The sequence below is a fragment of the Lissotriton helveticus genome, chromosome 9, assembly GCF_964261635.1.
Source record: "Lissotriton helveticus chromosome 9, aLisHel1.1, whole genome shotgun sequence".
Classification (NCBI taxonomy): Eukaryota; Metazoa; Chordata; class Amphibia; order Caudata; family Salamandridae; genus Lissotriton; species Lissotriton helveticus.
The window spans coordinates 163,844,444-163,871,730 of record NC_136070.1 but is presented as its reverse complement, the minus strand read 5'-3'; positions in this window follow the sequence as shown (position 1 = coordinate 163,871,730).

Genomic DNA, 27,287 nt, shown 5'->3' with positions numbered 1-27,287 from the left:
GGGACTCACGTCTGAGCATACCCTGCCACACTTATGGCGGCCAAAAGCAGTACAAAAGGGGGTGGTAATGGACGGAGCATCTGAACTAATCAAACACTCACACCCATTCAAAAGATCTGGGTTTAATCCATCACTGTTCTTTAGCCCACTCTGCCACGCCAGTTCAGACATGGCTATATGCAAATCAGTCTTACCCCGTGCCTCATGGGAACAGTCCAGCCCGAACTGCCAAGCCATGCCTTCCCTGGACCGGAAACTAGCTTGCCCCTGAAATTTGCACTATGAAGGGATGACAACTCGAAAGATAAAATTCTGCGAACATCACAGCAGCCTGGGGAGTGGCCATGCAACTACAAAATTGTTACTCACTACAAAGAAAAAGACCCAGTGACAGTGAGAACAAACTGTTTGGTGTTTAGACTCAACACACATATAGAGGGCCAGACATAACTGACTCACAGGGAGTGAAGAATAATAGAACACATTTTAGAATGGTGCCAGATCAAAAAAGCTTATTTCTTTGTGCATATCCAGGATACATCACCCCTGATAGGAAAAGTGTACTCAACTACCTGTCTTTCAGGCAATAATATATCAACACATACTGTTTCCCTTACACTAGTAGGCCAGAGCGCATTTTCCCTGCACTAATATGTAATATTCTAGAATGTGCAATAATAATTTCCAATACACAAGTAGTCTGGTGCGCCCTTTCTTGCACCAATGTTTAACATCCAACATTGTGCAGATATGTTAAAAAATGTAGAATATCTGTGTTTTGAAAATACTGAACCATACGCGTAAACAGGCACTTTGGCCTACCCGCTGCCTTTTGTAGCCAATCAGCTGACAAGCAATCAGTGCTGCAGAATACCACGCCTCCGCATAGCCCCAGGTGATTTCTTCCCGCAATGCTGGATCATTCTGGCGTGCTGGCGTGCTGGCGTTCTCGTTCCTGTGAGCCCTGTTCAGTGATTGCGGATTGCGGCTGTGCCTTGGATCAAGCAGCGGAGTGTAGCGTTCTTTTGCTTCTGTGGTGCTTTTTCCCCTGCTTAACTGCCTGAGCATTTTTCGACGGAAGTGCTTATGCTCCCCTGGCGGATTCGGACGGAGCCCGCAGAAGGTGAGGTGAGAGAGGCTGCGACAGCCGCTTTTGATCAGCGTTTGTAAAATTCTCCCTGAGGCTGAGGGAAGATAAGAGAAGGAAGAGCAAGATGACGGATCATTGCCACCACTGAGATGTAGCAGCACTGCTTGGCTTGCAGCTTCGGATGCCGGAAATCTAATCAAGGAGAGAAAACGCAAAAGTCAACGAGGGGTGAATGGCAGTGTAAACGGCAAAGTGGTGAAAAACGGCAGAATAGGCAGCAGCGTCATAAGCGGCGGCAGCTTTCCCTGAAGTGCTGCAGACACCGCTATCTGCCTGTGGGGTCTGGCATCGGCTCGCGTCTGCTTGCAAAGAGTGGGGAGAGTGACAGGCGCTCTCCAGCGGCGGCTAGAAGAAGAGCTCTGAAGCTTCGGCAAAAACAAAAAAAGTGTCTAAAGCGGCAAGCAGCTTTCTCAAGCACTGCAGACGAGCTTTCCCTGAAGTGCTGCAGACACTGCTATCTGCCTGGGGGGGTTTGGAGCTTCGGTAAGCAGCTTTCTCAAGCACTACAGATGCACTGAGGGCTGCGAGAATAGCAGTAACAGTAAAAGTGAAAGCAATTCTACACAACAAACTGATAAGAAAGTACTCCTATCTATTTGTGAGGATTGATTAGTGTTTTTCAGTACTCTTGCTCCTGTTCCTTGCTCAATTACGCAGAGCCTTGAAGCATCACAGACGCCATCACCAGCTACTCCTGGGACACAGCCTCTGCGTAAACCTAAACAGGGAGAAGGTGTTAGAGGTGCTAGAGTGGCAAAGGCGGAAAAAAACTGTAGAAAGCAACAAAAGTGGTAAGCTGTATACTGATCACCTCACCTGATACACTTTGTTATAGCGCTGTCAGCAACTCACAGTTCCGGCACAGCTTGTACAGCCGGTTGTCATCAGGAGGTTGTCATCAGGAGAGCTGGATAGACTTTTACTCTGTCCCCCATCTACACAAGGTGTCTCCTCCATGCTTCCTCTGTGTGTGTTATTAACTTCACGCTTCACCACTTCATAGCTTTTTTGGCTCAGCTATATTTTTTAGGGAGAGATAATATAAAAGAGCTATAATTGAAGCACAATTTATAAGTACTTTCAGATCACACTGAGAAGCTGTAAGGGGGTGCAGAGGTGCAGCGGTCAGAATGGGAAAGCTGCTCAATGCCCGCCTCAAGGTTAAAACTAGCCGAGCTCAGGTGAAGGAGGCTAAAGCCCTAACCCGACTGGCTAGTAATGAAAATGCCCCCAATTTGCTCAGATTGGATACTACACCTGAGAGCCCAGAAGAGGAGGAGCTATCCTTCACTGTACCTTCAGAACAGGTGGGTACAGTGGGCATGGCAGTCAAGAATGCAGCTCAGCTTTGCCAGTAACATTTTCACAGGTTAATGCGGGGACCGAAGGGCCCAGAAAGGCGAAAGAGACAAAAGAAGCAACAAATTTGCATTATTTCTGAAAAAGCAACGCTGCAATCCCCCTCTCCAGGCTCCATCTTCAGTCAGCCATGAAATCTTCTAAGGAACCTTCAGGAGTCATAATGCTGTCGGCCCTAGCACCTGCAGCAAATTTGGACCTTGCCCCTATTAGTCAGGAAAGTTTGCAAGGTAATCTGAAATCTGATCTTCAATACAATTATGGGGACATCCTTGGGACTAAATCCAAACCAGGAAGAGTTGACCTCCTTAACTTTGCCGACTGTTCAAATCAGGAGACAAGCGGGGCAACTAGAAATATCAGAAACACCTGGTCAGGTTGTTGTTGCCTCCAGTGCCTCTGGTTCACCAATAACTCCCCAAGCTATGACTCCGCAAGAACTGGCACCTCTGACTGGCCTGATGTCTCCTGAGGGGATAAGGGTAGGGAGCTCTTCATCTTCCACTGTTGATCCTCCTCATGTTATCTCCAGTCCTAATATGGATCAAGCGGGCGAATTTCAGATTATTGTCAAAGACATGCTTAACGTAATCTTAGAAGAAGGGAGTGAGCTGAAGAGAACCCAGAAAGCTGAACTTGCTTCTCTTCATAAACGATTAATGAAAATGGAAAAGACAATGTCAAGTTTCCCAATTAAACTTCAGGAGGCAGTTCTAGAGGACCAGATGACCACTGTAAGGGGAGAAGCCAAGACGGCTGCCAAAAGCAAGCATGTTCTTGAGAACAAATTGGAGGAGCTAGAAAATAATTCTCGGAAGTCCAATCTCTGGATAGTCGAAATTCCGGAAGGAATTGAGGGCTCCCAAACCCTGCAGTGGGTCAACTCCTTTATTAAACAAAGGGTCATCCCAGAGTTCGAAGGCGATCTTACCATCACCAGGGCTCATAGTGTTCCTACCCGTCCGTTTCCTAATTCCACAATGCCATGACAATATTATTAAACTTTGAAGACTATTGTGTAAAAGAGAGAATACTGTCTAAAGCAATCCAACAGAGATAGTTTGTAGTGAACGAAACTGTAAAATGTCGCATTTTTTTTTATATGACTGCTGTGGCGGCACATAGGAGAAAGGAATTTGTGAAGATCCTTCATCTATTCAAAGCAAATGGGGCGCAAGCATCTATCGCCCAACAGTCCAAATTGAGAGTATTGGTTAAGGGCACATTTTTCATGTTTTTCAACCTGGAGATGCCCAGGAATTTTTAAAACAGATCTCGCAGGGCTCCAGGGCTTAGATGGAAATGCTTGTTTTATCATTTCTGTCATGGTCATCAGATTGGGGGGGTCAGGTGGGGTAAGCCTCGCTTGCCTTTTGCTTTTCTCATTGGAAGGTCTAATCAAGATTAAGTTCTTTGTCAAGCTGCAACTTGATCATAGTGGGGCTCTACCTTTGCAGTGCACACTTGCTTGCATGTTTAATTATTAGATGTCTTTTTCAGCATTGCTGAGGGGGATAGGGGTAAGATCACCCGGGTGTAATTACATGACACCCAGGTTAGATGGGGGTGAAAAGTGGTTAGTGTGGTTGGTGAGGGGGTTTCCACATTTCGGGGGGAGGAGTCACAAGGGGTGGGATGGGAGCATAACGGAAAAAAATTAAGTCCTTTTTTGCAAATTCATTCAGGTTTTATACATCTATTTGTTAGTTTGTCTCTAGGTAAGATGTTTAGGGGGTTTAAGCTTTGGTTAGGTTTTAACTATGGCTAGTAAGTAATTGATGTTTCTTTTAATGTTAATGGTCTCAACAATAAAAAGAAAATATGGGCAATTGAATCATGGATTAAAACAGAAAACACGGCTGCGATTTTTTTACAAGAGGCCCATATACCAGCTGCAAAGCTGTCTGATTTCTCTATATTTAGATCCTGGGTCAGCTTATAGGGGATTCTCTTTGTCTTCCTCTTCCCATAGAGGGACAGCAGTATTTTTAAGTAAAAGACTTCAGGCAGAGGTTGTTAATTTTGATAAAGATCAGTATGGTCATTGGTGCTAGGTTACCTGCATTCTCAGACAGAGACAAAGACCGATAGCTTTTGTCAGCATATACGCCCCAGACTAAGGTCTATGAGCATCTGTTTCAGTCCCTAATTCAGGTATCCGGTGAGCTGATTCCGGGGGTCAATTTTAATGTTCTAATGAATCCTAAAATAGACTCCTCAGTGCGGGCTAGAAAGCAGTTGAAACCTAAAGTCTTAAGAACCTTGCAACATTATGGAGTAAATTTGGACCTACAGGATCCATGACGTGCATCCTTTCCAACCAAAATAGCGTATAATTGTTGGTCAGGTAGATTTCATACCACGTCACGCATTGATTTCTCTTGGTTTCTCGGAGATTGTGCTTTAGACAGCAGAGATTCCTATACAATGTATTCTCTCATCATGCCTTGTTGGTGCTTGAGGTACAATTAGGAAATGTTGTTAGGTCCCCTAAAAGATGGTTGCTGAACAGACAATATTTTAATGAAGAGGACTGGGTGGGTTTTATTGGGACAGAGATTAAGGAATTTTTATCACGAAAAAGTGAGTCTGCACCTCTAAGTGTGGTCTGGGATACACATAAGGCCTTTGTCTGAGGGTTAATTATTGGAAAAGATGCCGAAATTTTAAAAAAAATTAAGGGAAGATAAAAGAATCTTGGAGCAGAAGGTCCAAGTGTTCTACTCTGCATTTCTTAACAACCCCTCTGTGTTTAACCAGCGCCAGCTGGATCAGGCTAAGTGTGAACTCAGTGCCAATTATTGCACTCAGAGTGAAGCCTCTTTTCAACAATACCACTAAAAAACATATGAGGAAAGTAACCAAATCTGCAATGCTACCTAAAAAATCAGGCAATAGTTCCACTTACCACATATAACATCAACATTAAAGTACTGTAACAACGTCGAATATGTACTGTGTGAATTACATTCAACTCACACCCATGTTTAAAGAGCAATATGTGATAGAGTTTGTAATTATACACTTACCACATCCAACAAAATCACAATACCGAGCGCCACAATCACCACAACCATCCCCACGGACCCCTCCCCCCTATTACCTCAGAGGCAGCGCAAACCAGGACAACCGACCTTTCCAAAATAATATATCTCCTCAACAGTACATTAGCTCAATCTACAGAAATGTGGCAACCAAGTATGTATAAGGGAAAGAACTCGAACATCAACAATAATGTACACAACGCTAAGACTACCAGTGAAATACTATACACAATTCACTATACAAACCAAAAACTTTTCAGTATGTACATATACCATTGATATGTGTAGTGTACTGAATAGTGGACGCAACCATATTATCTCAGACACAGGGGAATATATTGCTCATGTAGCTGTGTTCACCCCCGTCTTTGAAACAGAAGCGGAGTAGGCTAGTCCAAAGTAAACAACATCAACGTACAACTATAAATATTTAGGCTACGCCTTGGGCGTGGTTCACTTCTGCAAAGACAAGAGACCCCGCTGCAGCAAAGTTCCTCACCCTGCCACCTGGCTGCCCCCATGAGCACGTGCCTCCTCGATACAGGCCCATTCCGAACTCAACGCCACAGCACCGCAGACTTATGTCTGTATCGACTTCTGCCTTCGATCTCCATTGCGGACAGCAGGGTTCACAACTTGAATTCAGATATGCATCTGTACTACGGACAGCGTTCAATCCAGCCTTGCTTTATTTAAGGTAGAGACAACTGGATTCTATATCTTCCGATTTTGTAAAAGGATGTGGCAAAAAGCATTCATCTATAATTGTGCCGACTTTAGCTTTCAATATACACTGCGGACAGCAGGGTTCAAAACTTGAATTCAGCTTTGCATCAATGCTACGGACAGCATTGAATCCAGCCTTGTTTTATTTAAGGCAGAGACAAATGTACTGTGTCCTTAGATTCTGTTAACTGTGACAAAATACCATTCATCAAACTTTGTTTCGACTACTGCCTTCAATCTACACTGCGTACAACAGGGTTCACACTTGAATTCAGCTTTGGATCTACACTACGCACAGCATTGAAGTTATCCTTCATTTATGTAAGGCAGAGGCAATTTCCTTAAAGTATGAACAGTAGGAAATTCAGCCTTCATTTATTTAATGCAGAGACAATTATACTATATATCTTCAGATTTTGTTTGACAAAAAGCATTTGTCCATGTCTGTCTCAACAACTGACTTCAATCTACACTGCGTACAACAGGGTTCACAAGTTGAATTCAGCTTTCCATCTACACTACGGACAGCATTCAAGTAAGCCTTGATTTATGTAAGGCAGAGACAATTTTTGTTAATGGATGCCACAAAAAACATTCCTCAATGTCTGTACAAAGTACTGCCTTCAAATGTACACTGCGATCAACAGAGTTCACTACTTGATACCAGAAGCGGAGAAGCACTACAAACATCATTTAATTTAGTCAATTGAGTCTCGATTTATTTAAGGCAGAGACAATTGTACTGTGTCCTCAGATTCTGTTAACTGTGACAAAATATCATTCATTGATGTTTGTGTCGACTACTGACTTCAATCTACACTGCGTACAACAGGGTTCACCATTCAGTTTTCCATCTACACTACGGACAGCATTCAAGTTATCCTTGATTTATGTAGGGCAAAGACTATTTTGTTAAAGAATGCCACAAAAAACATTCCTTAATGACTGTACTGAGTTTTGTTTTCAAATGCACACTGCGATCAAAAGAGTTTACCACTTGATACCAGTGGTGCATATGCACTACAGACAACATAAAATTCAGTCTTGATTTATTTAAGGAAGAAAAATAGTACTGTGTCGTCAGATTTTGCTAAAGTATGTGAGAAAAAAAACATTCCTCGATGTCTGTGTCAACTACAGCCTTCGATGTACTCTGCGAACAGGGTTCACAACTCGAAGTCACCTTTGCATGTATACTATGGACAGTAAGGTTATTAATTTAATGCAGAAACAATTGTACTGTATGTGTTCAGATTTTTTCAAATAGGACGATTGTACATGACGCATTCCAATAGACAAGAGACATTATACCACTGCCACCCCCCGAACAATGAATCAACACAGGGTATGCACACGCTGAGTTCTTTCAGTATCACTAACTCACTGCACCACAAGTCAATGCCCTGTCGCCTTATTAAAACAGAATTCACTAGGCAAAAACATTGCTCCCAGTACAGCCCCCCTGCATTACGCATTATGGCAGGGTACGTACAAGCTCAGCGCCAAAGATACTACTAACTCAGTACATCATAAATCATCGGAGAGAAGAGTGAACAGTTTTATGTCAGCAATGAGGCATACTATCACTTTTATGTGGAATTCTTGCAGAATCCAATCGAGAAAAGACATTACTGTGCCCCCTACCCCCAGACCATGCATCATTGGTACTAGTAACTCAGTGCACCAAAAATGATTATCAAGTGGCCTTACTAAGGCATCATTCACAACACAAAAATCATTACTATCAGTACGGTCTGCCCGGACCATGCATCATCGCAGGCTCCACAGAACCTTCTTGTTTTAGATACCACTAACTCAGTGTGAACCTATCAAACACTACACAATATCACTTTATTATGCTTCCTTGAAAAACTTATTTTATATGACTCATAGATTTAGTTTAATAGTAATATACATGCTGCATACATGTTCTATCTTCCACTTCAATCATGATTGCGGATGATGCACTCCTACCTAAGATATAAACTGTGGACAGCAGGATTTACAACTTAAATTCACCTTTGCATCTACACTATAGACAGTAGGAAATTCAACCTTGATTTATTTAGTGCAGAGAGAATTATACTGTATATATTCAGATTTTGTTAAAATAAGTGAAAAAAGCATTGTTCTATAACTATACTGACTACTAGCTTCCATGTACACTTTGCACAGTAGGGTTCACAACTTGAATTTACCTTTTCATGTACACTACAGACAGCATTAAATTCAGCCTCCATTAATTTTAAGCAGAGAAAAAAATAGTGCTGTTGCACTGCTAGTATGCGCAAGCACCTTCAATCATAGCATTCTGTGAACTATGATAACAAAGAATGTAGAAAATTGAGGCAAAATGTACCTCCTCCACCGGCAATACCAATTACCTCCGGGACATCACCTTCAATATCGCCACCAGACATACGTCCCCATTTTGAGAAAGTTAGAATGCACTACGTAAAATGCAATTGTTTAATTTGTTATGTTTAATTTGTTATTTGTTAATTTGTTACAATCAGTAGACCTAGTTTACAGAGCAATTGATAACCATTGATGCTAGTTCCCCCCGCCCCCTCAAAGTTCATATAGTCCAGTATGCAACAGTGAATGTTTGAGTGCAGCCCGCTCAGACCATGCATCATCGCAGGGTGAGCACACGATAAACACCACACATACCACTAATTCAGTACACCATAAATATTCGCCATGTGCCCATGTTAAGGCAAAATTCAATAGTCAAAACACATTTTTACCAGTGCGGTCTGCCTGAACCACGCATCATCGCAGGCTCCACACAAACCGCACCTACTTCAGTACGCCAGAACTCATGAACCCTTTACGATAGAATGTTCTGTATATTATTTCACAGACAATGTTCCTACCTTTGTACAGCAGAAGTCAAAAACCGTTTATGATTAAATATCTGTATCTGATATCATAATTACTATTCTACTTGTTACCAACAACAACGTAATAAAAAGGAGTCGAGCACACGTGCCCGTACCCATTTCAACTATCTATCTGTGTCTGTGTATTTATTGTGTTTGTAAAATGCTGCTCCTCCGCCCTACCACATTATATTGTGCTATAAATAGCGTATGCAACCAACTTATCTGTGACAGTCAGTGTGGGTTATTCCTCTTTCTAAAAAAATAATATATATTTAAATAATGCAAAATCAACCAAAACTATACCAGCTATTTACATGAGCACCATATTTACAATAAATTTTCAGACAAGCGTACATTACGTCATTACTCTACAATAACAGGATGTGCACGAAACTCTGACACTCGAACACTGATTTCCAGCATCAAGTTGTACAGTGCACCTGAATGACCACATACATATAATATTAGCTGCCCTTCATGTGCCAAAAAACTACAACTTAAACCTTTCACAGCCATGTATTACTACAGCTACAACACTCCACTAAATGTACAATAAACGTTGATAATCGCAGAAATACGTCATGTCTACCATATTTTATGTATGCAACTATGAACGAATATAGAGTCAGTGATACCCCGTACCCTCCATGTTGGCCAAGTTGTGGAACTTTACAGATATAATGACACATTTGCTTTTAAGACCCGGGTGACGTCAGCACTACAAAACGGGCACCCAAATAACTTAATTTCTCATACAGCTCACGACGGGACCATGCCCTTAGCTCCGGAATCATGCTTCAGAGCCTTGCACAGCACTAGCGTACGTCAGGCCAGCCAACTCCACTTACGCTACCAGGAAAACACAAAAAAAAAAACATGGCCAAGATTTCCTTTGTAGTGATTTCTTAGTTCCAGGTCTAGTTGTTAGAATGGCACACACACTCCCTCATAGCTGGTATACACCCACACCACACCCATCCAATGCATCCGTCACTAAACTCGTGACCGTACCTATAAATAAGACGGGTCGCACATGCTGTACATCATTTTAGAGTTGCTCCCATAGCAAGCGCTGTGTTGGCCCTTCCTGGTGGTTCGGACGCCTCATGTGGGCCTGAACCACCGAACAGTGGGCCCACCACCACGTGCGTGGCCTCTTTGGTTACTGAGTTAGTGGTACCGGAAGGACTTAGCGGGAGAAGAACCTGTGATGATGATGATGGGAGCACGAGTATGTTGTTAGCCATAGAGATATCAAGACTCAGCACCATATGTGAGACTTCTTAGTGGCAGGTCGGGACTACATCATGTAGAGGGTGTCCTGTCCACGAAAAGGTGAGCAGTGAGGCCTGGGTGCGCATCGGAGGGACTCGAAGGGCTGTGGCAGACTGGATACAAAAAAGCGACGCAGCGATTTAGATGAACGCAGTCCTATGTAGTGTATCAAATTGCATGTATATTTTTTTTTTACAATAGCAGGAACGTTTTTATAATCGGTCAAATGTCCGGAACATAAACTATACAAATAGTTCTTTTAAATGTGAGAGGGAACATGTGTGAAAGGGCAATGTTTTTCAACTCTACATTAATATAGTAACAATTACCAATCATAACATATTTCTTTTACTATCGTTTAGATGTAGAGCTTCAGGGTGCATTATTTCCTGGCACGTGGTGAAAAACACACTGGTGACAGAAAGGTGAGCTGCGAATATTCTTTGCAGTCACTCTCTCACTTCCTCTCTCCTTTAATAAAATTACACACAATGTTAATTTCCTTTTTATCTTACACGTTGTGTTTCACAAATTGGCGTCCCCCCAACACCTCTAAAACTCAACGTTCGAGGATTCTGCGATGAAGCGTGACCATCGTGAAAAACGTCTGAGAAAACTGCTTTAACACGTAGTGCACCCACTTTGAATCACGCCAATGGCACAAGGTAAGCAAAGAAGATTGTTTCCGAAATAACGACAAGTTATCAGTGAAAGGAGAAAGTGGGTAGTGTGCAGCAGCTTCACTGCGTAGGAATGTACAATTACCTCCGGCCAGTGAGAATAGAGAGGTTACAACAGTTTGAAGGGCAGATGTACAAGCCCCTTGCGCCACTTTTGTGTCACTTTTAACATGGGAAAAGTGGTGCAAGGAGCTTCTAAGTCTGCCTCTGACTTCCCAAGAAAAACACTCACCTCTGGACTCTGCGACTCAATGGGGTGCAACAGTCTATATACCCAATATTGAGAACTCACCGCTATGCAGTGGGAGTGCATGGGATATATGAATTTGGAAAAAAACAGCGCACAGACACCTCCTTACAGTGGAACTTATTGTAATATAGTATCCTGAGTGTACAAAAAAAAAATATATATGTGTGCATTTTGTATGTACTATGCTATTACTAACTCTATATACTATTGTTCAGATCACTAAACTGGAGGGTGCACTATAAAGCAGCACGTCCTTGGACACACAGAGGAGGCAAAAGGTGAGCTATGAGTATTTTCTCCAGTATTAACTGCTCCATCTATAACTTTCTCTCACACTTTTAATGTCGTTTTTTCTCTTTCTCTCGCTCACTTTATCTTGCATTGTTTCTTTTTCTCTTTTAAAGTTATGGACGCTGCTGTCCACTCTGACGTGTAGAACCAAAGCTGAGTTCAAGTTGTGAACTCTGTTGGTCACAGTGTTTACACAAGGTAAGCAGAGCGGCCTAGATATACAATCCCTCCGATTAAATGCATTAGAATTAAAAGACCTTATTCACAAGCCCCTTACGCCACTTTTGCGTCACTTTCAACATGACAAAAGTACCACAAAAGTGGCGCAAGAGTCTTGTAAATAAGCCCTAAAAAATATTGTCCTGCATAATGACTTGATCTCTCACCTAATTCTGTCTCATCTCTGAATCATTTTAAAGACCTGTTGATCTGTAATGTAAATCTGATGCAGTAGGCACTTCCATACAGACACCGATTGAACGCGGGCCTATAAGACAAGTGAAATGTATCAGGCACACTGCACACGTAAAAATAAGGAAATATCATCAAGTATTGACTTGTAATGTTTGACCTCATTTAGTCACATCAATCTAATTTTAAACACTAATTTTCTTTTTTGTTTTGCAGATTACCTACCGTACTTCTGTTCACATTTTGTTTATTATATTGTTTTGTTAAAGTTATTTTGCTAGTTATTTATTGTATTGTTATCTTTAAGTTACGTTTCCAGTTATTTATTGTTGTTTTAATAAAAGTTAATAAAAAAAAGTATATACGTCTTTTTTTGGGGGGGGCGGCGGTCCGCAATAGAAATGATTTTTATAATTTAAAGTATAATTCTGAGACTAACTCTTTACTAGATCTTTACCAGAGTCTATAGCTACGACTAACGGTTCTTATGGAAAAGTTTTAAAACTCCAGCACAGTAACTTTTTTCCATAGGCAACATAATGTGGTGAACTTCTAACCTCTGTGCTCACGTAAATGTTCCATGTACTGTTACTATGGTAACAGGCTGAAAGCCGTTAGGGGGTAGGGTTGAAAGGTATTGGCTCTACAAAACTGTTATATTTACCCTGGATCCTCTACATGACAAAAAGGAAAGCAAAGTAAAACAAAACACTGTGTACCAGATTTACAACCCCCTTGCACCACTTTCACGTCCATGCCCCCCCAACAAAGTTAGAAGTGTGTGGGCTTCAATGATGCCCCTCAAGCCCCGGGAACCACCACCCCCCAGGGATTTGTGTATTGTGGGAGGCAGGCTGCGTGGCCCTCCGCCTGGTGCCCTCGAGGGCCCTGGGAACCGCCTCACCCTGGGCCGGTTCCTACAGTGTCCCGGGATGCCTACCTCTGGGACACTGCTGTTTGCTATGAGAGGGCGAGAGTCTCCCGCCTTCCGCCCTCCCATAGTAAACTTAGTTTGCATTTTTAAATACAGAGCAGTGAAATCTGCTCTCTCTTTCAAAGTACAAAGAAGATTGCATTTCCACATGCAAGTTAGCATCTCCCCTTGCGGAAAAGCAATGCTGGCTCCCGAAGAACGCGGTAAGCCAGCGGGACCATGGGGGCTTTGTGTCTCCCCTCACGGGCCCCAACATATTTTATAAAACCCGGTGGATACGATCCTCTGGAATATTAGAAAGTACTGATAGGGGCAATTTTTTTAACGGAATAAGTAAAGGTTGCGCACCCAGCGCAGCGCTCAGTGTGGCCCCCTGGTGTGCATGCGCTGGATACACAACTCATAATCTGTAGACTACGCGACTCCAGCGCCTTTGCTGCACAACTTCTATGCCTTTGGGAGCCGTCATTACTTTTCCACATCAGGAGCTACTAACATGCAGCTCCCAATGTGGAAAAGCAATCTGATTTAGAATTTGAAAGACAGAACAGATTTCCCTGCTATGGGAGGTTGGGATGGGCACCACGGGACACTGTAAAAGCCAGCCCTCCCACAATACATAAAGCCACGGGGAGTGGTGGTCCCCAGGGCTATGGAGATCTTACAGACCCCCTCCCCAGGGGGTAACGGGGCCCTCAAATTATCCAGGAGGGAGGCCACGTAGTCCCCTCCCACAATACATACAGCCCCGAGTGGTGATGTACCCACAGCTTTGGGGACCTTCAACCCCTCCCCCCACTATTTATTTCTTTTTAGCCACAGGGGGTGATGATCCCCGAGGCTAAAATGTAATAATTTTGCCCCCGGTATTTAACACCACGGAGACGAATAAGTAAAAAAAAAATTTTTTAAATTTATTACGGCACAGTCCACGCACCCTACACGCACCTGTTGTTTTTTGTTTTTAAATGTGGGCCCTGGGGTTCTTTCTTGGACCCCCTAAGCAGTGCTAGAGGGTAAAATCATTTCTACCCTGCCCCCTTTCTCCGTTTTGCACACATATTCCACTGACTTCCTCAGCCTCGCTTCTACCAATGCACAAAATGGATGTCAACAGTTCCTGGTTTCAAATGTTTACAACCATTTGACAGCCAATAAGCATTCAGTGTGTGATCGGGACGGTGCACTTATGGTACAATGACAATCCTTGCATCCTCCTCGGATCCACCGCGCCCATAGATATATAAATGACTTTAACTGTCATTTTCTCAGGAACTACTGAATAGATTGACACCATATAAGCAAAAGACACAAGTCGGAACTAAACTCCATTTTATTTTACTTATTTTAAGGCACAGTCCACGCACCCTACACGCACCTGCTGGGTTTACAAAAAAAAATGTCGCCACTGACGGTCCTTCTGGGATCCCCTAAGCAGGTCTAGAGGGTAAAATTATTTCTACCCTGCCCCCTTTCTCTGTTTTGCACACATATTCCACTGACTTCCTCAGCCTCGCTTCTACCGACGCACAAAACGGCTGCCAACAGTTCCTGGTTTTGAACGTTTACAACTACTTGACAGCCAATAAGCATTCAGCGCGTGATCGGGACGGTGCGCTTATGGTACAATGACAATCCTCACATCCTCCGCGGATCCACCGTGCCCATAGATATATAAATGACTTTAACTGTGATTTTCTCAGGAACTACTGAACGGATTGACACCATATAAGCGAAAGGCAGAAGTCAGAACTGAGGACTACCTCTTTGCCAAATTTGGCGTAATTCCGTTCAGCTGTTCGGGCTGTAGCCGTGGCTAAAGGTCCTATGGGTAATTGCATTGGGAAATCACGTTTTGGGACCCCCCTTTTTCTCGACTCCCACTTGACCAATCAGCCCGAAACTTTTCGGATAGGAGCGGACCAGACCTGGCCAAAAGTTTTGAGAATTTTGCAAAGATTCATCAATCGGCGCCAAAGTTATTGGGAATAGAATGTTGTGGATTTTCTAGGGATAATAGGTCCTAACCATAACTACCTACTGGCGACCGCTAGTAGGTAATATATATGTGTGCGCGACTAAAATAATACAACAGGAGTGGTATCAGGGAGTTAAATCTCTGGTCCTGAAGAAATGTCCTCGGGTACGGCTTGAAACATGTTGACCTTTTAGAAAGGCAGATACATTATCACCTACACTTTCTATTTTGTTCTCCCTGTTTTTAATCATAACAACTAGAAGACAGAATAAATAGCAATTTACCTAGTAGGCATGTATTTTTAAACTCACTTCCCACATAAAGACTTCCCCACTCCTATTTTGTCATCACCTTTACATCATTCAATAGACAACAAAAAAGTGCTCCCATGTACCATGTAGGTCACAGCACGCGCTGACCCGCAGTTAAACGGGATGGCCTGGATGATGAAGCATGCCGCAAAGGGGCAACCCTGGTGGGTGAGGGTTATATAAGAAAACCTAGCATTTTCTTTGTTCTCGTGGAGGGTTGCTCCATACAAACAGTAGGGCTCTCTTTGGTTTTGATAAAAAATATATATGGCATCTTTAATGTATATGTGTATTAGTGTTACATTTTGCATACCACTGCATGTTTTGAGCGCTGCGCCATCTGCACCATTTTAATTTGGTATAATTGACTATATCTATTTTGAGAATAAAAATCAAGTTTTGTTTGCAATGTGTTAGGAAAGTGCTTTATTATCAGAGACAAAGGAGTGCCAGAAAACCATTTATTCAGTTTCTTTATTTATTAACCACGTTCTGGCTTTGGACATATGCGTCAGGACCTATATACATTATCCTCCTCAAAGCAAGGCATACAACTTTAGCACCTACCTCATAAAAAACATATAAAGCATGGCACTGTCCCCTTTGACATAGCAGTTCCAATGTTTCATGCTGCTCCTCTATTTTTTTCTTAATGTTCTATTTTACAATAACAATGTTTCCAAAGAGAAATCTCTTTAACCCTAACACCTATTTACCCCTGTTCAGAGTCCCTAACACCTATTTATCCCTTTTATTCATGTGACCCCTTTTTAGCTCTGTATCATTTACAACTCAGTCACAAATCACACCTCCTCCTATCTGGCTCGCCATCTTTGTTTGGTCACAACACACCCACTTTGAAACACAATCTGACTGCATACAAAAATATGTGAAAACAAATCCAACAAAAACATGGTAACATGTCTGAAACAATATCACCATATTCTTCAGGGCCACCCCATTCCTTCTCCAATTTAGGAAGCTGTTGACAACACACCTCTTTAAAGCACACTACCCTGCACTACTAACATGCTTTGAACTCCTGAGGCGGAAAGCCGGGAGCCGTTTTTCTGTTGCCTAAAATTTTTATATTTGAGTGTCACATTTGCTCTGTTGTTGTGTTTTTACCTGCACTTAGTTCTGTGGCTCTGTCATCCCTCGGAGACACCCGCGCAGCGGAGCTTAGCGCTGCAGCGGGACGATAAAGTCCTTTTGCCGCCATTACTGGCGAGCCCACTGGCCACGCCCCCTTCCCGAGGCCACGCCCCCCGACCTACGCATTTAAGGCGCTGATCCATAAGCGTCCTCAGATGGTTTGAACTCCTGAGGCGGAAAGCCGGGAGCCGTTTTTCTGTTGCCTAAAATTTTAATATTTGAGTGTCACATTTGCTTTGTTGTTGTGTTTTTACCTGCACTTAGTTCTGTGGCTCTGTCATCCCTCGGAGACACCCGCGCAGCGGAGCTTAGCGCTGCAGCGGGACGATAAAGTCCTTTTGCCGCCATTACTGGCGAGCCCACTGGCCACGCCCCCTTCCCGAGGCCACGCCCCCCGACCTACGCATTTAAGGCGCTGATCCACGAGCGTCCTCAGATGCTTTGAACTCCTGAGGCGGAAAGCCGGAAGCCGTTTTTCTGTTGCCTAAAATTTTTATATTTGAGTGTCACATTTGCTCTGTTGTTGTGTTTTTACCTGCACTTAGTTCTGTGGCTCTGTCATCCCTCGGAGACACCCGCGCAGCGGAGCTTAGCGCTGCAGCGGGACGATAAAGTCCTTTTGCCGCCATTACTGGCGAGCCCACTGGCCACGCCCCCTTCCCGAGGCCACGCCCCCCGACCTACGCATTTAAGGCGCTGATCCACAAGCGTCCTCAGATGGTTTGAACTCCTGAGGCGGAAAGCCGGGAGCCGTTTTTCTGTTGCCTAAAATTTTAATATTTGAGTGTCACATTTGCTTTGTTGTTGTGTTTTTACCTGCACTTAGTTCTGTGGCTCTGTCATCCCTCGGAGACACCCGCGCAGCGGAGCTTAGCGCTGCAGCGGGACGATAAAGTCCTTTTGCCGCCATTACTGGCGAGCCCACTGGCCACGCCCCCTTCCCGAGGCCACGCCCCCCGACCTACGCATTTAAGGCGCTGATCCACGAGCGTCCTCAGATGCTTTGAACTCCTGAGGCGGAAAGCCGGGAGCCGTTTTTCTGTTGCCTAAAATTTTAATATTTGAGTGTCACATTTGCTTTGTTGTTGTGTTTTTACCTGCACTTAGTTCTGTGGCTCTGTCATCCCTCGGAGACACCCGCACAGCGGAGCTTAGCGCTGCAGCGGGACGATAAAGTCCTTTTGCCGCCATTACTGGCGAGCCCACTGGCCACGCCCCCTTCCCGAGGCCACGCCCCTTCCGGCCCGTTCCCTTACTGAGATAAAATGTGTATCCTCCGGAAGCGCAGCGGACGAGCGCAGCGGGAGCGCCGTTTGCGCGCCGAAGGCGCGCCAAAGGGAAGCCCGTCTGCGCCCGCCCGCGGCCGGACGGGCCCAGGGGCCAGGGACGCTACCGCTGCGATCTCTTACACCCCCTCTGCTCTAAAGAGCCTACAATTTTTTCCATGTTCTCTTCCGCCTGCTGTTAGAGCTCGCATTTCTACTCTGGGAATTACGGGGAATATCCCTTTCCAACTGGGATCGGATGTGCTACACGCTCCACCCGTCCCTATTGAATCACACATCCGAATACTATACCTAAACACCCGTTCTCTTGTTAGACACCAAACTGACATCCTTCTCCTACTCTTGGCTGAGAGTCCAGATGTTCTTTTATTATCAGAAACATGGCTCACCGACGACTCCCTCTCTGATATCCTGGCAGCATTACCCCCAGACTATTATCTGCTGAATGCTAATCGCCCTGGGGGCCGTCTCGGTGGTGGGGTGGCAGCGGTAATACGCAAGAATTTAAAAATCATCGCCACCGCCTCCATGATCCTCCCCGAAGTGGATAACTTGGTTCTCAGCCTGGGAACTGAGGCGGGTGCAGTCACTGTTATAATACTTTACCGCCCCCTCACCCTATGCCCTCTTTCCCCTCATCCTTCACTGAGCAGCTTGCCAATCTCATCACTTCCTCCCCTCGTGTCGCCATCTTCGGCGATTTTAATTACTGGTTCCAACACAAGGATGCCGGGCCGCACGCCACTGAGCTATTTGAAACTCTCTCGAGCTTAAATTTCACACAACGTCTTAAGTTCCCCACCCATAGCGGTGGCCATATCCTCGACCACATCTGGATTCATGGGGTTAAGTCTTCTTGCCCGCAAATTACTCCTTGTGTGTGGTCTGACCACTCCTTGATCAAGACTATAATCTCTGTTGATGGTAACATCAGGGCCCCCCCACGGGAGGGCGGTGTCGCCCGCAAGTGGAGGGCTGTTAATTCCTCCAAATTTCTTTCCCATTTGTCACAGACCTGCCCCTCCCTCCCTAACGATAGCCGCATCGATGAGCTAGACGGTAACATTTCTCACTGGCTTACGTCAGCTAGCGATATCTTTGCTCCGTTAACCAAGTTTCCCCGCTCTCGGCATAGTAACTCCCACAAATGGTTCGACTCCCAACTAAAAACCCAACATCTGGAGCTACGCCAATTGGAGCGTAAGTGGAGGAGAGTTTACTGTCCCACGAGCAGAGACATTTATGTGGCCGCCCGCAATAAATACAAAAAAGCCATTATTGCGGCCAAAACAGCATATGCCTCTAAGAGAATTTTATCTGCCCCCTGTAAATCGAAGGAGATTTTTAAAGTCCTTGACAAATTTACCTCTGATTCCAGGATGCTCCCGACCCAGGCTCCTACACAGGAGTCATGCAATGCTCTCAGCATGTTTTTCTTAGAGAAAATTGTTATGATTAAGGACACTATTCCGGTCACCTCTCCTGGCGCTGATTCTGTTTGTTCCCCTCACAATGCACTCTTTCTCACACACTTCCCCTCTCTTGATTCAAAATCTTTGGCCACACTGGCCACTCGTGTTAAATCCGGTTCTCCGGACGATTGCTGTCCACCATCCATACTACGGGACATATGCCTTTCTTTACCTGATAGTATTCTCCCTCTGTTGAACTCTTCTCTCTCCTCTGGCTTGGTGCCTAGCTCTTTCAAGGCAGCCGTCCTGGTGCATCTATTGAAGAAGCCTGGAGCCGACCCCGCAGCCTTGGCGAACTACCGGCCTATCTCCCTTCTGCCCTACTTCTCTAAAATTCTGGAAGCCCACGTCACCACCTGTCTCTCTCAGTTCATCGAGAGCTCCAACTTCCTTGAAGCCAACCAGGCCGGTTTTAGACCCGGCCACTTCACGGAGGTAGTGATCTTGGCCGTGTTGGATGCTCTGAGAGACGGCGCTGACAGGGGTACCCCCCAGGCCCTGGTTCTTTTAGATCTGTCGGCCGCCTTCGACACGGTGGACCATAACATCCTTCTCCACCGTGTCGAGCAGGCCGGCATCCAGGGCCTGGCGCTGGCATGGGTCAAATCCTTCCTGACCGGGAGGTCTCAGACAGTCAGCCTGGGTACCTTTAGGGCACCTAGGGAGCGTTCACTCTGCGGGGTCCCCCAGGACTCCTCCTTATCTCCTCTTCTTTTCAATCTGTATCTCCAACCTCTTCTCTTTTCTCTGAGGCAGTGGGACTTCACCGTCTTCAATTACGCTGACGACCTGCAACTCATCTTTCCTCTTAATTCTCGTTCTGCTATTTCTAATTTCCAGGCGGTTATGGTCCACATTCTCCAGTGGATGAGCCAGAATCAACTTAAATTGAATCCCGGGAAGACGGAGCTCCTTCTCCCTGGCAAGAGCTCTACCCATTGCTGTCCGCACTTCTGGCCGGCAGAGCTTGGCCCCTCTCCCACCCCTGTGGCCTCGGTGAAGAGTCTCGGGGTCACTATTGACTCCGAGCTATCCCTTAAGCCCCAAATAGGGATGGTGGTCTCTTCCTGCATGTATCAGCTGCGCAGGGTCAGGAAGGTGGCCTATCTCTTGACTCCCGAAGCCCTGATCCAAGTCATCATGGCTCTTGTCCTCTGCCGCTTGGATTTCTCGAATTCTCTCTATCATGGTCTGCCTAAGGTCCTCCTTTCTAGATTACAGATCGTTCAGAACCAAGCGGCGAGACTGGCCTTCGGGACCCCGAAATGGCAATCCGCCAAACCTCTTCTCACCAAATCACACTGGCTTTCTGTCACTTCGAGGGTAGCCTTTAAGATCGGCTGCCTTACTTTTAAATCCCTAACCGGCCCCTGCCCTGCCTTCCTGAAATCCCTTATCAGTCCCTACTGCCCTCCACGTAACCTCAGATCTTCTCACCTCCGCCTCCTGGTTGTTCCCTCTTTTAAATTCAGCAGAATCGGCGGCCGGAGATTCGCACTCTTGGCCCCCAAATTCTGGAACTCTCTTCCTCCCTCGCTTAAATTCTCCAAATCGCTTATCCAATTTCGCAAATCCTTAAAAACTTGGCTCTTCCCACAATCTGGTTAATTCCTTCCGCCTCCCTCAGTATCAGATCAGCGCCAGGAAACCCACGGTGACAGAGCGCTTTATAAGCACACCTTAACATAACATAACATACCCCGACCGATCTCTCAGAGGGGATTTCATTTTTTTGATCATGTTGAGCTCTTGCTGCAGTCTGGCTAGGTTTGAACTATGGAAATACACATATACATTGATTCCATTCGCCCTGCACCAGACAGTTCTAATTTTATCTTTTCTTCTCGCACATCTTCAACACTGCAACAATTTTGCTAGCACGTTGGTATTGGCTGTTAACCTGTTCACGCCAAGAGACCTGGGTAAATATGAGGACCATAATGGTAGTGGTGAAGGATATGGTAGAGAGTACGCAATAATAATGAGCTAAGCCAAACTGGCAATAATTATGCAACAGTCTTAACTACTATTAGGCTCAATGCACAAGAACAGTCATGATGAGTCTGTGCTGTTTGCAATGGTTTTGCCATATCAGAAGCTTCCATATTAGAAAACATGCTTCATTGCTGAAGAACACCATCCTAGCAATCTAACCTTGGCCAGTCAGCCCTGTTGGATGACCTCAGTTCATAAGATTTTGCCCAACTTTTCCCATCCTACCACCCATGAAGTACCACAGATTATTAGACTTACACAGATGTAATTTACCCTTATCCTTCACAAGCAATCTTCAGCCTCGGCATATGAAAAATATAATAATAATAAAATAATCCAAACAAATATATTAACATGAAGATACATTCCTAAACACATCAGGAATAAATAGGATAGGAGTGTTCCCTCTTTTTGCACGTTCCCTTGAAGCAACCTCCTCCCCCACACCTCCGTCTGTTCTAAATTGTTAATTGCAGTAAGGCATATACTGTTGCGCTCATTATGATGGAATAACATTTGTTGTAAACCAAATATTCCTTAGTTGTCGCACTTTGAAAGACTGTTTTGTATCAATTACTATGAGCCAATGGGTTACCGGCTAAAGAAATATTATGTTTAATAATTTATTGTAGGTTGTAATTTGTTTCATCTACTGAATAAGGTCCAGGACCATTGTCCAAACACAGCAACATCCCAGAGTTTCTTCTGCCTGAAACGTACTGGACCTCAAAACATGGGGCCTCATTTATAAGGAATGACGCATCGCTGCGTGAAAGCAGCGATGCGTCACTTCTCAGTGCGCACTCCTTGCGACATTCCTGATGCTTCATATTTAATGTATGACGCATCATGTCGCAAGGAGTTACAGATAGGTCAGTATTTCTGACGTACCTGTAAGCGCAAAAGTGACGCATTGCTGGAGTGTGTCACAAAAGTGACGCAACTCCAGCAATGCGTCCGCCTGCGTCAGTCTTACGCCTGCTGTGAGGTAGGCGCAAGATTTTGACGCATCGGCGTCCTAAAAGTGACGCAGTGAAATCTCATAGATTTCACTGCGTCACTATCAAGTCTGCTGACCCTGGTCCACAACCCTGCCACGTCGGGAATTGAACCCTGGTCCCAGGCCGTCCTCTGCTTCCGGGTCTGCCGCCTCTAACCAGTGAGCCACACCATTCCACTATGGAAAAGTTTCTCGTCACACGCCAACACGTATCCAGCCAATGTCCAGCAGGAGAAGAAATGACGAAGAACAAAACCCGATTTCTAATTATTTCAGTGCTTTATTTTAGTGCATAAGATCGCCCAGCATGCCCGCCATGACGCGTTTCGCCTCTCTCCAGAGGCTTGATCACATGACATGTTGCATAACATTGGGGAGGGTACTTATAGTTAAAAAAGGCGGGGATCAATTACCGCGCTCAATGCAATGAAAATAGACATAGAAAACATATTCGCATCGGGACATTTCAAGATTGAATAAAAGACACAGTGTCTAAAATCAAAGAAAACATTCCCATATTAAAACCAATAAAAAATGGCAATTAATATGTGCAAATATACAAATATCCAAAGTATAAATACATTTAAATATGTGCAAATATACAAATATCCATAGTATAATACTATTGAATTCATATTTGTTTCTTCAAGTTTTCTATGTACATCAACTGCAAATGATACCCAAGTGGGTTATTGTCCTAAATTGGACAACTTCATTCCATCTGTTTTGTAAACTATGTACTCCCTCTCCATATGTAGAACTAAAGTGCTAGTGGTGTGCAAATTCTGCATTAAGTGAAATTTGTGCAAAATTCTTTAAAAAAATTGTTAAAAAATAAATGCAGGAGGTCAGCATATATACGAGCATTGTGTGTTGTTAATTCTTGACAGATCATACAGCTACCTCATATTTGTAGTATTACCATAGGGATTAGTGTATTCTATACAGACAGTGATTATTTTTATTTACAAATGCTACCTTGGAACTATAGGCAGGTGTACAGATCTTCACTTGCATTTAAAACCGCCGGAGTCATGCTATCAAGTTCCAATATGTATCTCGTTTCCAGGAGGCGTAATTGTGCTTCCCTATTGCCTCCTCTTTTTAATGGTAGCACAATATCAATTAAGAAATATTGTAAGTGTTTAGGATATATATATATAGTGTATATATATATATATATATATTACCTACTGGCGATAGCCAGTAGGTATATATAGTTAGGATTGTTTTCCATAGGGAAATCGCAACATTCTATTGGGAATAACTTTGGCGCCGGTTGAGAAATCTTCCAGAAATTTTCCTTAACTTTGCCTCGCGGCGCTCCGGTCCTTCCCTGAAGGTTTGGGGGGGATCCGTCAAGCGGGGGCCGAGATAAAAGGGGGGTCCCAAAATGTGTTTCCCCATGTTAATTTCCATAGGGGGGTTGGACTCACTTTTAGCCCGAATGGCTGAATGGTTTTCCACCAAACTTGGCAAAATTGTAGGGACTGGTAGCCCGATGTGCCTTTGCTATGTCTCAAGATATATGCTCCAGTGGTTTTTACGAAAATTAACTTTGAAAAAATATATATTGGGCTACATTGGGCTATATATATGTTAGAGCCCAAATGTAGCCCAATGTAGCCCAATGTAGCCAAATGTAGGCCAAAGATGGCCACCAGAGGAAAAAAAAAACCAAATGTAGCCCAAATATCAGCCAGATGTAGCCCAACTATAGCCCAATGACAGAATGTCCCAGAGTGTTCTAAAGAACAACTAGAGCGCTAACAGTCTTACTTATGACAAAAGTATGGCACACCTAAATTCACTGAAAAAGCATAGGTTTCAGGCCTTATATAGTTAGGAATTAGGCACAAGAAAGCAGAAAAACAAACGTGTAGAACACAAAAAGGGGGCAGGGTAGAAACACCCTGACCCCTTAGGGCTGCTCAGGTGGTCCCACTAGGATATTAATATATTTAAACGTTATCCGCTAATAGAATTAGCATTTAAAAAACCTTTGAAATTCACTGAAAAAACCATAGGTTTCAGGCCTTATATAGTTAGGAATTAGCATTTAAAAAACCTTGGGAATTCACTGAAAAAACCATAGGTTTCAGGCCTTATATAGTTAGGAATTAGCATTTAAAAAACCTTTGAAATTCACTGAAAAAATCATAGGTTTCAGGCCTTATATAGTTATGAATTAGCATTTAAAAAAACCTTTGAAATTCACTGAAAAAAACCTAGGTTTCAGGAGTTATATAGTTAGGAATTAGCTTTTAAAAAACCTTTGAAATTCACTCAAAAAACTGTAAGTTTTAGTGGTGTTATAGTTAGCTGGACATTTTACTCATACAAAACCATTGAAATTGCTCCTATATAGTTAGTTGTACTAACTATATTTCGCGCACCCGCAATCCACTACTGATGATGTCACATATTAGATGATTCATGACATGGTCAGTGACATCACTGATGACATCTCAAATGACATCACTGATGACATCATCCACGTGACAATAACATACACCTTTTCATACACTATTACAATTTTTCATCACTCTTTGTAAAATACAGAGTATCATATTTAAATCCATTGTCACAGCAATACAAGTATCTAAAAATCCACTCAGTGATTCATAGATGTATACACACATCTAATCACTTACCTATGGATTCACTCATACATGCTGTCAATGAACAATAGAACACTATCAAAAATACTTATACATCTATATCGACATTAAACAACAGCATGCATCGTATTCATATATGAAGTCATCCTACTCACTTATGCAAACAATGGATCATACTTACATATTTACTTAGCAAAACACTTATACAAACACCACTTCTTCTATTCATTTAGATAGTAAGTCATACTTAGTGAATTATAAAATCATTATTACAAGTATACAGTTATCCATACAGTCACTCACACAATCATTGTGTCTTATGTATACTTATTTATATACAACAACTGACACCTACACTGCCTTTTATTTTTCTAGTTTGTTGGACATGTAACATTGAGAAATATATTTGCTCATCACCACACCCATAAAGAGATTCACTCACCCAAACAACTGTTAGAACATGTAGTTTTAACTTCATATATCTACTGAATCAACTATTCACACATCTTTGGACAGTCACACACCCCCCACCGAACCACACACACTCCCATACAAATACTCAGTTAACTAATCAATAACTAATATAGACTTTCACAAAGCTAGTAACCAACTGTAGAATCAGTTTACACAACAACTGACAAAGTGATACAGACATTCACACAGTTTAGTCACTATCCACTATATTTAGTGAGACATTATAAATTGGTCAAGTAAACAGTCAATTACACCGCTACTAAATCCTCCATCCAAATATTTATTTATATATATCCACTTATTCTTCAATGCAAATTGATATATATATAATGCATATTTAAATAACGAAGCAAACCACATTCACTGGATGATGTCATCAGTGATGTCATCCGTGATGTCATTTGAGATGTCATCAGTGATGTCACTGACCATGTCATGAATGATCTAATATGTGACATCATCAGCAGTGGATTGCGGGTGCGCGAAATATAGTTAGTACAACTAACTATATAGGAGCAATTTCAATGGTTTTGTATGAGTAAAATGTCCAGCTAACTATAACACCACTAAAACTTATAGTTTTTTGAGTGAATTTCAAAGGATTTTTAAAAGCTAATTTCCTAACTATATAACTCCTGAAACCTATGGTTTTTTTCAGTGAATTTCAAAGGTTTTTTTAAATGCTAATTCCTAACTATATAAGGCCTGAAACCTATGGTTTTTTCTTTGAATCATTTCAAAATTGAGATAACATTTGTTATAGCAAAATATAATGAAATTTCTTTCCATTAATAATATACATCACTTTTTATAAATGTGTATAGGCACAAGAAAAATTATATATATATATATATATACTTATTATATATATATAGATATAGATAGATAGATAGATAGATAGATAGATAGATAGATAAATAGATAGATAGATAGATAGATAGATAGATAGATAGATAGATAGATAGATAGATAGATAGATAGATAGATAGATAGATACATATTCAGCCAAGTGTTTCTTTGTTAATAAAACAACATATCTCCCAGCACATATAACAAGAGTGCTATGGCTTTCTTAACAAAACAATACTTGGTTGCGTGTTGCCCATCATGCCGTAATGGAAAACCAGCGGTGGTATGGTGCACGATATCACAAGAGGGATTTTTTAAAGTACAGTTTAGAATAATATTTCTCATTTAATATGTTCCATACATGAAATATTCAAAAAAGGAACTATAGCCAACCCCAGCTACAAAACCGGCCCCATCTGTAGTAAAACTAATCCCCACACTGCCAATCCACATTGAATATGGCCATGGCCTGGAAGAGTCAGTCAGGGCCTGTCTAAGGGAGTCAAAGGAACTCTACTACACAACCTATGTTAAACCACATATTCGTTCTCATCTGAAAGTGTAAAAAAAAAACAATGTAAAATGGAATTGTACACAAAAACAAAGTGAAATCATGAGAATCACCTGTATTTATCAGAAAATCTAAATTAACATCTTCAAATACATCTTGAAATGATTACAACACTCTTTTTTGAAAAACATATGGACACATTTTGGCCTAAGCAGTCATGTTTGATTTGCTACTTTGTCTGACAGTTGCCAGAAAAGAATGTGCTGTTTTCAAGTAAATTTGGTGCATTCTTGCATTTCCCCATGCGCTGGCACTCTTTTGGCTGCCTAGCACCAACTCATGCACCATTGCCCCATGGTAAGAAGGATGTGGAGGAGAAGACCTGGACATTCTCATAAACTGGGTTTGGCGTCTTAGTGGACTAATGCACCCACTGTAAGAGCCAGTGTTCAACCACATGGTCACAGGTTCAAATCCCAATTGGTCCACTAAGCCTTTCATCCTTCTGAGGTCAATAAAAGGAGTGCCATTGAGTTGGGTAACAATAAACATCTGTTATTCAGTGACAGGATACCCTTGGGTGTATGTGTGGTTTACAAATGCACATTATGTTAAAGGAAGGGACCA